This window comes from Rhyacophila brunnea, unplaced genomic scaffold, assembly GCF_057557595.1.
Source record: "Rhyacophila brunnea isolate RB1 unplaced genomic scaffold, BYU_Rbru_1.0 scaffold_68, whole genome shotgun sequence".
NCBI lineage: Eukaryota > Metazoa > Arthropoda > Insecta > Trichoptera > Rhyacophilidae > Rhyacophila > Rhyacophila brunnea.
Genome location: NW_028233337.1, coordinates 1,674,578 through 1,690,290, shown reverse-complemented (window position 1 = coordinate 1,690,290; position 15,713 = coordinate 1,674,578). Strand labels below are relative to the sequence as shown.

Genomic DNA, 15,713 nt, shown 5'->3' with positions numbered 1-15,713 from the left:
CTTATTAGTATACGATATACTTATTAGTATACCATACATTTATCAGCATACCATATACTTATCAGCATACATGGACTTATTAGTATACCATACATGGACTTATTAGTATACCATACACTTATTAGCATACCATACACTTATTAGCATACCATATACTTATCAGCATACATGGACTTATTAGTATACCATACACTTATTAGCATACCATAAACTTATTAGTATACCATACACTTATTAGTATGCCATACATTTATTAGTATACCATACACTGTTTAGTATACCATACACTTATTAGTATACCATAAACTTATTAGTATACCATACAATTATTAGTATACCATATACTTATTAGTATACCATACAATTATTAGTATACCATACAATTATTAGTATACCATACACTTATTAGTATACCATACATTTATCAGCATACATGGATTTATTAGTATACCATATACTTATTAGTATACCATACATTTATTAGTATACCATACACTTATTAGTATACCATACATTTATTAGCATACCATACACTTATTAGTATACCATACAATTATTAGTATACATAAACTTATTGGTATACCATACAATTATTAGTATACCATACAATTATTAGTATACCATACAATTATAAGTATACCATACACTTATTAGTATACCATACAATTATAAGTATACCATACACTTATTAGTATACGATATACTTATTAGTATACCATACACTTATTAGTATACCATACACTTATTAGTATACCATACAATTATTAGTATACATAAACTTATTGGTATACCATACAATTATTAGTATACCATACAATTATTAGTATACCATACAATTATTAGTATACCATACAATTATTAGTATACCATACACTTATTAGTATACGATATACTTATTAGTATACCATACATTTATCAGCATACATGGATTTATTAGTATACCATATACTTATTAGTATACCATACATTTATTAGTATACCATACACTTATTAGTATACCATACATTTATTAGCATACCATACACTTATTAGCATACCATATACTTATCAGCATACATGGACTTATTAGTATACATGGATTTACGCGCATGCCATAAATTTGCTATTTCAAATTGTATTAGTTCTTTTAATACACATCATTATTTTGCAATATCAAATTATAATTGACAAATAATTTGACATATTTATAATTAATACATAGGTTTTAAGATTTATTTTATATTCTATAAGAACAGTCATATTAATTCTCATTATAAGCAAATATATTTTTTAAGACATATTCAAGCTTATCGTATTTTTGCTTTCTACCCACCCTTAAGATAATAAAATAACAAAAGAATAAATCTTTGAATGTAATAATTCATAAAGCTTAAATTTATACACGGTATTTTTTTACCTTATTTAATTATAATCTTCCTCTACCAAAAAAAAACTTTTTATGGCCACATTTAAAAACTATATTTATACTATTTTTGCCTTATGAATGTTTTTCTACACATTTTCATTTCTAGACTTATTGATTTAAGTGACTTCGTTAACACCAATGTATGTGCGCATGCCATAATTTCGTTTACATTTCTATCTTTTAAAACATTATTATCCCCAATATAATTATTCAAAATAGTTACATTCATTTCTTAAGTCACTCTTTCCAAAAATCAAGAGGTTTTTAATAGCTTAGTGTTAATATAATACGGATGTTAATATGCTAAATACATTTAATCTATGGTATGTGAAAAAAACCAATCTTTATAATAATACAAATTCCTTAAATTAAAAAATTATTGCAAAAAATACATTTAACATTTATAATATCTCTATTGAAAATCATGATAATAATTATTGAAGATTTGTGTTTAGCCTATATGGATTTATTTTCGAATCTGTAAGTATTTCACATGGCTCTTATAAAGCGAAATTTACATAATGAAAAAAATAATGCTTATAGGTATTAAAATATATAAATTCTTGTGATTTTATAGTTAAGTCTACTTGATCAAAACCTTTTCAAGGTTTTAGTTTGTTTTAATATTTCAAAAAATATAAATTTTGAAGAAAAATATTACAAATATTTAATGATTTCTTAAAATGAAACTATGTACAATGAAAAAAACCGTATTTTTATCTAAAACCGAAACTGACCTAATATCGGATCAAAATTTTTAGAAGTGGTTCTGGGCTAAAAAAATTTTTATTTATAATTGGAATGAACATAAAAAGTATTCCAAAACAATTATAAGTATTTTTATCGTTTATGTTGTTTTAGATCCCCAAAAAAACCGTTAAAAATACTTTTCTTTATAAATACACGTCATAAGGCATTAACTTTATAGAATCGGTAATTTCTATATCTTTCAAAATTTAGAAAATTACCGATAAAAATTAATATTTACCCATATAATATTTTACAAAAAAAGACGTATCTGGTTTTTTTAATCATCAACCTTTCACTAACATATAACTCGTGTATGATTTTTTTTATGACTTGAATAATATAAAAATTTTATCTTTTAGTGTAAAAAAAATTTGCACTGTTTATTTTACGTCTTCAATATTCTAAAAATACCTTAGAGATATTTAAACCAAAATACGTTTCAGGAATTTAACCAGTATATAATAAATCCAATAAATTGGCCTACTGTTTTAGTTATATCACTAATGTAAATGTATAATCTCTAAGCCTGATTATATTTTTGAAATCTAAATATATTGTAGCTATTAATTATTTATATGCCACACTTCTTATAGCATAACTAAAACGTGAAATACAAAGTTTAATAGTGTATAAAAATAAAATATTCTGCATATCGTTTAATAAAAATTCCAGTTTTATATATATATCTAAATCCAAATCATATTTATGCTACAATAAACAATAAATAAAATATTCTTCTTAACAAAAAATATGATTTTAAGAGCAGATTAATATAAAAAATAAGGCATACATAATTATTACCATAAATCGTTTTTTTTGCATTGTTATACAGAAATTCATTATGCTTTTTTTTACTGTCACAAAATATTGTAATTTTTCTTTTATATTATTGCAAAATTGCTTTCCAACTATATTATTATATAGTTGCCTTTTTTTGATTTTAAATTATTTGTTGGAACTTTTAATTTGTATGAAATAAAATTCTATTCATTTTTAATCAGACTACATGGTGCATTTAAACGTTACATTATATTTTATTAAGGGCTCAAAATAAATAAATACTAAATTTGTTTTCAGAGCATATATTCGTTTAATTTTAATCATCAAAAATCTTTTAAATTGTACCCGCCATATAATTTTTTTATTCGTATACAGAATTGATCCTGTATACACTATTAGAAAAATAAGCAATATTATATCAAAAATACCTATAAAAAAACATTTGAATGAAAATCATCTCTAAAGTATTTTCTGGCAATATGTCATCATTTAAAAATTATACCGTGGAACTTAAAATATCAATTGCTCTTTTTTAATAAGATTTTCTGAATATAAATAAAAAAAAAGAAACGAGAAATGTTATAGAATTCATTATAGTATATTCTCTTTTAGATATTATATATTTTTTCCCTTCTATGTAATTTTTTGAAATTAAAGTGTCTAATAAAAAAATTAAACATTCTGATTGGTTAATATATATGTGTATGAATTAAAGTTTCTGTTCGTAAGTTTTTTTCTTAGTGCTTAAATATTATATATTATATCGATTTTTTTATAGTCTAAAGGCAAGTAAATTTATGGCAATTATTTTTTAGCTTGACATGGTGAGGGTTTTAATTATGGCTTTGGTTGGATATTGTTATATAAATACAATAATTTTTAATGAAAAGAAGGTTTTTTTCTGTGTTTCCATAAATATCGTACTATTTTCTAGGACGTAGTTTTCTATTATGGGTATTATGACCACCATATTTCTCAAAATAAAAAAGAAAGATTTAGTTTAATATGATTTTTTTAATATAATAAATTCGTCTGTTCTCAACAATATATAAAACGCGCATTCTTTAAAAAATATTAAAATAACTTGCGAAAGATATAATTTATTTATAGATTCCTGCTTTGTATGAAATATAAAAAATATAATCAGCTAATAATCTTCTATGAAAGATTCAACTTACATTTTTATAAGATTATTCGAAAAATCATTTATAATTATTATAATAAAAGTGCAGATATTCAGGCTTTACGATTATTTTTGATATCGTTTAAATTATATTGAAAGATAAATGACAAAAAAAATTGTTGATGACAAAAGTATTGTCGTTATCTGCATTTTCATTAAAAGAAAACGATTTATCAAAAATAATTGCCTTAAAAAGCGATATTTTTGACTTAAACTGGTATAAATAAAAACCATACAAATTAGTAATTTGTGAATTTTATTTTTTTCCGCACTTTGAAATGTTTTTCCATCTAAATCTATTTTCATAGGAAAGCACATATCAATTGTTAACACACATTGTCCAGAAATTTATAAATGGGTCATATCAAAGTCTTTCATCGAAAAGGTTCTTTGAAGCTTACTGAAGAAATCTTCGTCATCATCAAGCAATGGATCTTTTAGAATATCATCCAATTGCATATCCCTGCTATCTACAATTTTTTTATTTTGTTTTTTATCGGTATTCAGTGTTCCTTTTGATTTAGTCGCGGATTTCTTTGTTGACTTTAAAGGTCCTATTTCAACAGTCGGTTCTTTTTTATCATCAGATGGAAGTTTAACGGATTGTGGTATTTTGGTTTTTTCTTGTTCTTCTTTTGTGGTTTTTTCGGGTGAAGCTTGCTCTTTATCTGATTCTAAAACTGTTTTCGTAACAGTTTTAATAATTTGCTGATTTCGAATTCTTTCTGGCTCTAAAGAATCAACGGAAGATCTTGTTTCAGATGGTGGTTTTTCTATGCTAGATTTTTTCGTATCATCCGGCAGCTTGACTGATGCTTCAAGCGGTTTTTTTGCTTCTTTAGAAACAAGAGAAACACCAGCTGTAGTGTTTTCTGGCAGATTTGATTCGCTTTTCTTGTCTTTTGTTGGAGGACAAAGATTCCCTTTTTTATTTTCTTCTTGTAGTGTTTCTTTAATTTTTTTAAGAACTTCATCAGCTCTAACCAATACAAACTTTTGATTCTCATTGGATTTACTGCATGGTGCAAATATGAATTTTTCCTCGAAAAGGGTTACACAAATCTGGCTCGGTGAATTTTCTTTTTTCAATACCAGATGGAAATAATCTTTGTCTAGTTCATCAACGTAAACATCTTTTGCAACATATGTATCGCCGTTTGGATCATCCATAGACGAGTCACTTTCTACTAAGTGTCCTTTATTGGGGGTCGGTTTGGGGAATATGCTATCTACAGGATCTTCATCATCTTCAAACATGTTTTTTTTATAGGGATGGTCAAGTCCCTGTAGCTCGGATTTATTTCTTGGGGTGATACTGCTATTTCCTTTTTGTCTTGATAAACCATCAGGTCCAAATCCTGAATTATCATTTTCTTCCTGTCTTTTTCTATTTTGAAGGTCGTCATTTTGTTTTTTATTGTCTTCTACTGGATTTCTTATTCTCGGTAAATCATCTCTTCTTCTGCCCGAATAATCATTTGGTGACTGACTAGGGTAATCGTTCAATGATCTTGACATGTTTTTAGCTGGTGAGCCCGAATAATCATTTGGTGACGAACTGGGGTACTCGTTCAGTGATCTTGTCATGTTTTTAGTGGGTGATGTATTTTCTTTATTATCATTATTGTAATATGCATTTCTTTGATCGTTTCCACGTTGTCTTTCAGGGTAGTTTTCCTGTTGATTGTTTTCTGCAGTAAGTTGGTCTGTTGGATCCCAATCATTATCATTATACCCCATATTTTCTGGATCTATTGATGAAGAAGGTAAATTTTCGCTTGTCATGGGATAATCATTCTGCATATCTTGTGGATCTGAAATATAACCATTTTGATCTTGTGGGAAATTATCATTTTCTCCAAGATTTTCAAAATTTTGTGTTGTATTAGTTACTGCATATCCTGGTTTATTTCCTTGATCATTACTGATTTGTTGTGTAATTGTACCATTTCGTGTACTCTGACGTTGCGTAACAACACTCGGCAATTGTTGACGCGGTGGCAAATTATAGTTTTGGTTATTTTGTTGCCCCTTTTGCTGTAGTGATTGTCTTGCCCTAGCACGACCATCGAGTTGCGATCTTTGTGGTCCTCTAGAAACAAGATTTGATCTAGGTGCCCTTGATTGTGCTTTTGGATCAATAAGTGATTTATCCGCCCCGACAAACATTGGCTGTCTTGCACCACCTTTCTTGCTTTGATTATTATCTGCCCCTTTCGGTGATGTATTCTCTTTTACCATTGCATGTGTCTTGTGTATCTCTTTTGGATCACGACGATTTGGCCCCGCTATGGCTTTAGATCCACCCCTACCCCTATCACTTGAGTTGTTATCAGAACCAAGGTTAAACAAATCCAATGTTCGTCTACTTTCAGAAAACCCGACTTCCCTATCTTTCGTGAAAGTACTATCAGTAACCCTCACAATAATGTCTCTTGCGAGTTGACCAAGCGTATAATATTTCTTATTTCTAAAAAAATAAACTACACGATCGTGCACAACAACATACATATTCTCGATATTTTCTAGTCTAGGTTTTTCAAGAACCAATCGATCGCCCATATGCGTGACATAGTTTTCTGAGCCACGAAGCTTCATCATTCTTAGAGCTTCAACAAAATTGACAGATGTGTGGAGTATGAAAAAGAAGCGAAACATGCGGATGCAAAAATGTGACGATATCTTTTTTATTATTGAGGAATCGTGGGATTGGGTTGGTAAGTTTTTTTCTGGTCTTGTTTTACTTTTCATCATTTATGTTTTATTGCCTGTCTTTGCTCAAATTTCATTTTAATGTTTTATATCTGAAACATCTTTTGGACAACCAATGATCATTTATTAATTAAGTATTTATTCGTCGGTTTGGTATTATATGAATTAGGTTTTTGTGTTTTAAATGTGACAAAGTATATTTTTTTGCATTAATTGGTCGGAACCATATTTGAATGTTCTTATAAAGTTTCGTACAAAAAATTTCATGTGTGTTTACCATAACTTAATAAATTTTTGTGTGTTTTAAAAGAAAAAAAATAAAAAAGGAATGGTATTTGGGTTGGGATTATCAAAAAATTCTTTCAATGAAATATTGATAAATTCATTTAAATATAGATGACACATTTATTTTCTTTGAAATCAAAAACACTGTATAGACCAGCCTTAAATAGTCATTTAAAAATTATCAGTATTTAAAAATTGAAAATTAAAATAGATTGCTTTTAGATAAATATATGGATTAAAATATATATGATCAGTATTTTTACGGCTTAATACCATAAAAATAAATTTTTAATTCCGATCAACTATTTATTTTATGATACGCCCAACTTAAAAACGAAAAGGTATATGGAGACAGATCACACTCGTATTACATTTTTATAGTAAAAGTACGATGCTTAAGAAGATTTTTTTTGGATGATCACCGGCAAATTTAAATCTATTTAATTATTTATTTAAAAGAAACCTAGCAGATAGTGAACGCTTTCCCTATGTATAAGAATATAATAGAATCATTTTCTATGCCGCCTTTTTATATTTTTATATTAAATCATTTAAAAATAAATTGTATTTTTTTATTATTGAGGGGTTAGGAGTACTTTTTATTAAATCTTAAATTTGTGGTAAGAGATTGAATTTTGTTGATGAATTATGAAATACAATTTAACATATTATTCTATTGATTTTATATGCTACTATACGAATCTCTATAATTCAGATTTTCTTGGCATAAATTATTAAGACAAAACAAATATGATCATATGCTTTTATTCCTACTGTTAATCGAAATAAAAATTTTTATTGTGTTTTTTATCTGTATTAGAGCCGGATAAAAAATATACACGAATTTATATGCTAAATATCTATAATAAACGATTGAAAATTTTCAAGTACCTTAAAAATTATTGTGGTTTTTTATTATTTATCTGTAAAGGACGAAAATCAAAAGATTGTGTGTGATATTTTAATAAAAATTTATGTGGTGTTTATTTATATATAAAGAAAATTAGACAGCTTCTATTAAAATATTTAAATATCCAAAATCCTCAATTGAGAATATAAAATTACTCAGTGCCTCTATTAAAATAAAAATTCATTTGATACATTTTTGTGCAGAAAACAAGTTTTTGCGAAGTTTTTTTATAATATATTACGTCTAAGGGGTTTTATATATAATTGAATTATTTAATTGATTATTTCGGATATAAACTTATTAAGGTCTTTTTTTCATAGAATATAATTTGAATAGTGTACCTTTTAATATATTTAATAGGGTTCTTTTTATAAATATAAATCCAAATAAGTAGTTTTTTTAGATCCAAATTATTCGAGTGCTTCTATTTCTAATAAATTTTGGATTTTTTGTATACATAGAAAGAAAAGAATTTTTATTTGGATGAAATTCATTTTTGTGCTTCTATTAAAATATATAAATATTATAGAGTATTGATTTAAAATATCAATAATATCAATACATAATTATTTGTACCAGTTAGATTGAACTATAAATCTTAATAAGAGGTTTTATATATTTTAAAATTACTTAGCTGACTATATATAGATAGAAAGTAATTACGGCTGTTTTTTTCATATAAGGTAATTTATGTGGGTTAAATTAAAGGTTTTTTTAAATTTATGATAACTTAAAATATATAATCTCAAATTTTATTATTGGGAAAGATAGAAATTGTTAGTAAGAATAATATTTGTATATAAATAGATCACAAGACAAAATTCCTTTATTTATAGAATATTTCAAAAATAACTAATATCATAAGTGTTAGAAATGTTTGTGATTATTGTCGACTACTTTTTTTCATTTATAACACAATTTACCGATGCTGATAGTTATTTTTTTTTTCAAATCATAAATTTTGTTTCTAATTACTGTCCAATTTTTTCTATGACTTTATTACTATTAAAATTAATTGGAAGAAGCAATCAGCATTCTAAGATCTCACATTATAAAAATATCTTGGATTTATTGATCATTTAACTACCATAAACAATCTATGAATAATTGTATCAAAATATATAAATATTGTTAAATACAATCCTCAAAATGCACATACGAAAATAAATATTTTTTTGTAATACAAATTTTTATTTTTACATGTGCTTTTCGTTAAAAATATATTTATTTTCCCTTGTGTTGTGTAATATTCCCAATAGCAGACCACGTCTAAATTGATAAAATTGATAAAAAGAGCATAACCCAGAAATAGATAAATCTAATCTTTGCCCTTGTGATGCTACTTATTACGAGATTATAATATTAAAACTGTGCGCAATAAAATTACATAAAAGATCGCTCCAACGGGGACTTGAACCCCGAGCCTTTTGATTAGAAGTCAAACGCGCTACCATTACGCTACTAGAGCTTAATATATGCTAATCAGCATAATATAAATTTTATAAAAATGCGTTCACTATACTACGAATATAATTATATGTTTACCTTTCAATTGTCTATTCATATCAAGCAAGACTTATATAAATGACATTAGTTTATGCTGAACATCTTGATATTGTATTTTTTCTTAGCTTGCTTTTATGGCATTTTGCATTCCTTAAAGGTATAAAGTAAATATACCAAAAATAATAGTTCTAGAAATTAAAAAAAATCCAAGAATTTCATGGTATTATTAAATATATTTATTTATCTATACATTAATTTTTGATTTGAATTTTATATTTTGTCAAACACATTTTTGATACAATCCACCGAACAAGCTTCATCAATACTTTTATATCACTTTCTCGGGTTAATCCGTATCCATACCCCGTCTTCACTCAGATTTATTAGTTCAAGAGTATTTATCAGCATAGAGTTATAGTTGAATTTATGTCTATTTATTTAAGAATGAAATAATATTGTAAAAGAATAATCAAGATCACAAATTATTTATGAAATGATTATAATATGTTAAACCTAGTATCTATAAGCCTTTAGATTTGTAGAAAACATATTTATATAAACTAATTTGGCGAACAACATGAGTTATGATTTTTATAGCTAATTAAGACAATATGTGCTAATAAACGTATGCTATTCATGTAGTAAAATGGCATTTTTATCTAAAATTTCAAATAATAATATATTGCTAGGAACCAGACTTCTTATCAAATGTTCAATATAAGGTTTATATTAGTTTATTTAAAATTTCAGTAGAACCCTTATATAGATTAGGAAAGAAATGCGATAAACTTAGATTGGTAATCCATTCATTTAAAGCAACGATTTTTATATATTTTGAATACAAAAGTTAAAAATACAATAAACTAAGATGATGATCCATACTAAAAAATAACAATTTTTTTAAATTCTGCATACAAAAGTTAAAAATATGATAAACTTAGTTGATAATCATTCCAACAAAGTAACAATTTTTTTTATTCTGAAATTAAAAGTTAAAAATACGATAAACCTAGATGTGATCTATCCTAAAAATAACCATAAAATATATCCTGTATATAGTGGCAGTATAAAAAAGTATGATTTAATTTAGCTTTAATTTAGTGCATTGGGAATTTAAAGTATATAGATAGCATCATGGCCGTCAGGAATACAAATACAAGAACAGCAGGACCGTAGAGATCATCATATGGTCCAGGATCTCTAACCCTGATTTTCCCCGCACGCCAGAAATAAAGATAAAGGGCATAAATAGCAAAAATAGCCGAAGTAATAATAAAAACTATTCCACTATACTTAGCTCTTGTATCCCCGAGCCCCATCATAGCAGTACCAATGCCTCCAATAAAGATAGAAAAATGTAACCAACTCAAAAAAGTTCTTTCATTTGCAAAAAATACCTTTGGTTCGACTCTTACAGGAATAGCAATCCGTTTATCGTCGATTTCCATGTTCATAATTCTGCTAGAATCCGTCATATCATTTTCATTCCCTGTCAAAATTTCTAAATGATTATTTTTCCCAATATTTATTTTATTTTGATTAGATGGAATATCGATGATAATTCCATGATTACCAAACGTTTTTTTTGATTGATTTTTATATTCTCTTCTTATTTCTGTGTTCATTTGTGGAAGCCAGTATGGAATATCTTCTATTTGTGGATACAGTATAGAAGTTCCATGAATAAATTTTGAAAATTTATGAACGTGTTCGATTAAAGAAGAGTTCAATAAATCTTCTATCCATTTGGGTTTTGTCTCATCTAGTGATTGAAGTTTTATTTCTAAAATTGCGTATGGAAATCTTACTATATCTTTTTTTTTGAGATTATAAAATGGATACTCACAATCTACATCCCTTCTTCTCCAATTGGTGACTATACTATCAAACCCCCCTGTACATTCTTTTATCATGCAAAGCGACGTGTCTAAAGATACTCTTACTTTTGCCGAATTGGGTTGTTGAAACGCTGTTCTTTTATAGAACGTTCTGGTCATTGGTCTCAGCTTCTTATTGATTATATTGTTTTGGATTTCGTTATAAAGAACATAGGTGTCTTCTTTTTCATCATCATTACTTAATAATGCTTCAACGTCTTTCCAAACATTCTTTCCATGAATATAATCATTTACTTTATTTTCTGGAATCTTAAATCTAAGCTTTTCAGATTCTTGGCCTGTCCAATCTTCTTCGTGCCTCTTTCTTTCAACAAAAACATTAGTGGTCATCTTTCTCGTATACCATCGAATCCTTATTGCTTCGGCGCCTTGAGTCTTTCTCAATCTTCCTTTATATAGATCAAAATCACAATTATCGAAATAAACACTAGAAATACACGTATCGTGATTCTTATGGTCCCAGCTATGATAAGGACTCACAACATCATTATCTTCCGAAAGAATATTGCTACTGAGATTTTGTTGAGTAACCAAACTCGAGGAAACGCTCTCATTCTTTTTTAAAGCGCATGAATCATCTTTATTTGTAAAAACATAAATGGGAAGATGCTTGAGAATCTGGCATTTAAGTTGCATAAGATTTTCTCTATGTACCCAATACTTATTCGTCTTTCGTATGAATTTTTGTCCACTAATACTACCCCCACTTTTTTCTATGTCACGATGTGTACTTGTTAAAGAAATCTTACTGATTCTGTACAGAAGTTCGTTATTGTTTTCAAGTTCAAGAATTTTTCGTTTCAACTTTCCTTTATACATCGGTCTTAAAATATACTTAGTTGACTTATCATGTCGCTTTAAAATCTTATTAAATCCTACTATATTCGTATTTATAAACTCAGAAAGCTGACTAATGTCATCTTTTAACTCTTTATTCCGAAACTTAACTTCTTCTTGTAATTCAAAACTACCATCAACAACATCAAAAAAAACCGCTTTTGCATCTCGTTCAAGTTCCATAGACCTTCGTGTAAACTCACCTTGCTTTACACTTACAAAATCCCATACGCGTCTCATCTCAGCATCTAACTCAGTAACAAAATTATGCTCGGTATCGTCATTATAATCGGGTGCTTCTTTTATTATTTTTCTTAAGCGCGCATAATCAATGTAATAGTATTGGAGACTCGGATGCTTGTGTTTGTTCAGGTAATCTTCATATTTCATGGTTTGAATGTTGTCTCAGTGCTTATATATCAACAAAGAAGTGTGTTTGAGATTGCACTTATTGTTTTGATTCTCGTATAAAATGATTAGATACTGTTACATGAATGATCCTAATTTTTAAATAACCAACGTACCGTATATATTTCTTGATCAAAATAATTTGTATGAATTTGGTATTGCAGTGATCTTATAACTTGCAAAAGTTTTACATAATTAATCAATGATAGATAAATATCAAATGATCTGTTTCTGTTTTAAAGATACAACAATAGATAAGAAAGTATACTAGAGAAAGTTATAAAATGTTTATAATTAGAATATAAACTAAAAAATATATATCTAATGAAAATAGATGCGTGTTTAGCAAAATAGACGAATAAAAAACCAGGATAGGTAAATTTCAATGAAAAGATTAAAATTTTCAATATTTAAAAATTTTATAAGACCAGGATGATTTTTTTTATAAACTATATTTTTCAACTTTGAATGATGCTTGAAAAGAGTAGAGATATCGAAGAAAGTGTAAGAGAGAGAATATAGCAAAGATTAGATACGATGGTTCCCGGGAAGTCAATCAAGCTAAGCTGGAAGAAAAAAATTTGAAATTTTTTATAAAAAATACTTAACTTTGAATGATACTTTTAAGAACTAAATATAGTATACGAAGGGGTAATTAAAAAAACAGATATTTTATTCATATATATTGATTTAATATTTATTATATTGTATATATAACAATACCTTTTTTACTTTTTAATCCCTCTTAGTCCAATGGTTAGGATATGTGACTTTCACTCCCAAGGTCCGGGTTCAATTCCCGGAGAGGGAATCGTTTTCAATCTGAAACAAATGCATGGTCTATTACCATATTTTCCAAATACAATAATTCATGTAAAAAGGCAATTTTACAGACAACAAATAAAATTATGCGTCTTCCCCCTTATAAAATTTCCGATATTTAATCGTTTTATTAAATCTGTTAATATTTGGTTTAAATTATTTTCAAATCGATATTGTTTTATCAATTCATAAATTTGCATGAAACTTTCAATCTTCAAGTTTGCTGATTAAACATCTGTATTCCATGTATTTTAATAAATTTCCTTATTTTTTTTACAGAACTATGCTCTATTGTAAAATATTTACTAATATCATAAAAAAACAAATCTAAAAAAAATAAAAAACCTGGTAGTCAATTCAAAAATATAATCAATCCATTTAATTTATTATCTATTTTGTCATTTTTTTTTACACAAATAAAACGTGAGTATAATAGAGAAATACAAACACTAAGGGTTATATTGATACACGGAATATTAGGCTTTGGTGGATGTCACTATAATTACGATAATAAATCATTGTCTATTTATGTGTGCTATAAATTTAAGGATTTATATTTATAATGTAGATAAAAATGGCTTTCAGATCCATTTTATATTCTTTATTATATAAATTTTTAGAATCTCAAATAGATCATAATTAAAGCCCTATTTCGGAATGATATTTTTATATCGTTCATATTAAAAACTGATTATTATTTATGAGACTTCGTATAAAACACATTGTTATCTCTATTTCAATTTCACAAAAACTTTGATAAAATATGTTTATACCCAAAATTAAAATGTGTTTTGCTGTTATTTTATATTTATGTTGCTTTTTTTGCTAATAAACATCTAAAAAATTTCGAAAAAAGCTAAAAAATTTTAAACCAAGATTAATGCCAAGTATTCGTAAAAGAATCGGTGTTAGATTAAATCGTCGGATAAAGGCAATTATCACCCTTTTACTATTTTTTAATATTTGACAGAATTTAATAACACTGATTATTTTGTGATTTTTAATTTTGTAAACTCCAAGATATAGATGGCGAATAACAATAATTATTGACTGAAATATTTAGAAATTATAAAATATAGATTTTTTGCTGAATCTTAAGCTAAAAATATTTTTGAAATTTTAGAAGGATGAATCTATACACAAAAAAGAAGTCTTGAAACGGGTATTTACTGCCTTAGCTACACTATAATTTACTATGCCAATTTCATAAATTTTTTAAATTATATAGCTTTTTTTCTCATGACAATACGGTTTTGTTAATATAAATTTCATCATTGAAAATTTTTTTTTATATTTTATAGGGTGGAAATTAGATTTAAACCGAATATAAGATAAAGATTAGCTGTACATTGCAAAATTAAATATATGAAGTGAATACGTGCAAGTAAGATGGAAATCAAGGTCTAAAAATACGACACGCCATAAAAATTTTATCTTTTTAGTTAATTTTAGCTATAAATTTAAAAAAAAACAATTTTAAAGATAGTTTGAATGAACTTGTTAATCCTATAGCTAAAATAAATCATATAATTCAGAATAAAAGGCAGCAAAATGTAGTAATTTATACACATGCACTACAGTAAGTTTAAATAGTCACACATATCAGCAAAATAATCATAATAATTTTTCTTTAGGCGTGTTTTTTTGTTAAGGTAAAAAAAGGTTCCTTTTTTAAAATTAATATTTTTGTTGTTTATGTATTATCTGTGTAAAAACAGTATGTAAGTAAACAAAAAAATATCGTGTAAACAGGTATATATTTTTCATAGGTATAAAATTTTTTGAATTTTTTTTGGTGGACAACAACAAGTTAGAAGAAAAATATGTTTCGTTTTGATGAAAAATAGTGTTATTTAGATATATATTGTGAACCATATACATGATTATTTACCTTAGGTGAATTTCACACAAACAATTATTCGCTTTCCACCATTTAAACCATGTTTTAACAGTATTTTCGCTTTACTATTCCAATATCATCAACTTATAAATAAATAATAAGCAAGTATTTATTACGCACTCATAAACTTACAAAATAAATTATTGTGATTGTTTATTTAATGATAAAGATTTGCGGTTTTACAATTTAATATGAGTTATATAAACAAACAATTTTTTTGATATTTTACAAAATTCTTTATTTCCACTTTTTACGAATTTTTCGAAGTAATTTATATTTATAGGAATATTCAAATAAATACTATGATATTATTTAAA

The 15,713-nt window shown here is 26.3% G+C and overlaps 2 non-coding genes across 2 annotated transcripts; one reads left to right on the top strand and one right to left on the bottom strand.

Moving 5' to 3' along the window:
* Positions 1–9,421: 9,421 nt before the first annotated feature.
* TRNAR-UCU (transfer RNA arginine (anticodon UCU)) lies at positions 9,422–9,493 on the bottom strand. Its single transcript has one exon. It is a non-coding gene; the product is annotated as a tRNA-Arg (tRNA).
* A 3,920-nt stretch (positions 9,494–13,413) lies between these two features.
* On the top strand, positions 13,414–13,485 carry TRNAE-UUC (transfer RNA glutamic acid (anticodon UUC)). Its single transcript has one exon. It is a non-coding gene; the product is annotated as a tRNA-Glu (tRNA).
* The last annotated feature ends 2,228 nt before the right edge of the window (positions 13,486–15,713 follow it).